We start from the raw sequence: 1,973 nt of genomic DNA on the forward strand, positions 1-1,973 counted from the left end.
TACAAATTAAAGGCTAAAAATATTCCCCTGCTGTGTGATAATATGAGTGCCATTAATATTTCTAAAAATCCAGTTTTGCACTCTAGGACTAAACATATTGAAGTGAAATTTCACTCAATAAGAGAACATGTCCAAAAAGGGGATATTAGTATTCAATTTGTTAAATCAGAGGAGCAATTAGCAGATATTTTTACAAAACCATTAGCTGAGGATAGATTCTGCATGCTTAGGACTTGTCTAGGAATTTTGAGTTATGATTCACTGTTTGAAAATTGCTAATGAGTTTGTTGAAGTTGTTGTCTCATAGGTTCGAATGAGAAATTTTGGGCAGAAGAAGAACCATCACTCTGAATTTTATCTTCTGGGCTCTGAACTTTCTTGGAATAGGGTTCTGAACTTTCTTTTTCAAGAACACTCTTAACTTGCTGCGATTGCAAACCTATTCATGTATTGTACATTCTTTTTACATTTCTCATCATTATCATTTCAATTTTTGAAAAAAAAAAAAAAAAAAAAAAAAAAAAAAAACTGCAACTTCTGCTTTAATTGTGCTAATGCCTTGTTTGAGAATTCTATTTTGCAGGTTCTGTTTTGTTTTATTTCTCCCACCTTGATAACAAAAGGGGAGAAAAATGCATATATGAGGCTTGACAAGACATAAGACTTACCGAGATTATTGGATATTAGTTTTGTTTAGTCTTGTGTTTGGTAACTGACTTGGGTTTATGAATTGAAATCTGTTTGACTTGTTTGTGAACTGAACTTGGCTTACTTGTTTGTGAACTAAACTTGGATGACTTTAAGTCTTTTGAACTTTATGTTGTGCTGGTGAATTGTTTGTTACATGCTGCCATAGTTTGCAATATGTGCTTGTATGGATTATTAGACTTTTGTGCAACCATGGAATTCTAGATAAGCATGTATATACATTAGTTTGTTGTGTTGGCATTATTGTCTGTATCCTCAGGTTAAGCGACATTCAGTGAAACAGCAAAAGGGACCCACTCATTCAGAGAGAGTGGTATTGGATGATGATGATGATGACTTTATCCCTGAGGAATCTCCTCCTCCTTCCACTGAGGGTACTTCCATCTTTACTGGCCAGAAATATGCCCTGCTGAATGTTGTCAAGGGTGTTGTTCAGGAGTTTGTCTCTCAATCAAATCACTTGATTGTATGAACAAGGAGCAAAGGAAGCTAGCAAGCAAGCGCGAAAATTTCCTCCGTAAGTCAAGAGATAGAGTGGCTGTGTTCATGACTTTCATTGATAACCTTCAAAAGGATGAAGACCCTGCCACTGATGCTGATGAAGAAGTTGATTCAGAGGGAAATGGTTCGGATGCCTAAGAATTGTTTCATGATGCTGCTGCTGTCTGCTCATTTTGTCTGATGAATTTTATTTATTTTGCTACTATTGAACTGTTTTGTTCTCTTGGATGACTGTAATAACTTTGGATAACATTGCACCTTTGTTAATTCATTAGGACTGTGCACTAACTCTCTTCTGCAGGTTATAAGGTGCTGTTTTTGTTGATCTTGCATATTATCCACCCTTGATGACAAAAGGGGGAGTAATAGCAATAGGATAATAGCAATAGGATAATAGGATGGTAAATGTGTCCTAGGAATTTTTTGGCATTGCTGCAGCTACTAGTACTTCTTTTGGGATTTTTGTCTGTTTGCTGCATTAAAAATTGCTTTCACATGTTGAATCTTTGTGCTGCTGATATTAGCTTGATGTTGGGCTGATTATGTGATGCTGTTTGTTTGATATCCCTTAGACAAGATAAATGTGTGTAGCTCTTTATTGTGCTCTCTTTAAGTACAATGTAAAACAGGAACAATGAGGAAAGCATAAATTCAGGGGGAGCTAATCTTGAAAAGGAAAGGGGGAGCAACATAAAAGCAAATGACAAAAATCAAAGGGAGTTTCTAAACCTTACTCAAATTCATTTCTTTTTGATTATTGCTTA

This window comes from Arachis ipaensis, chromosome B1, assembly GCF_059453495.1.
Source record: "Arachis ipaensis isolate K30076 ecotype BB chromosome B1, ASM5945349v1, whole genome shotgun sequence".
NCBI classification, from domain to species: Eukaryota; Viridiplantae; Streptophyta; class Magnoliopsida; order Fabales; family Fabaceae; genus Arachis; species Arachis ipaensis.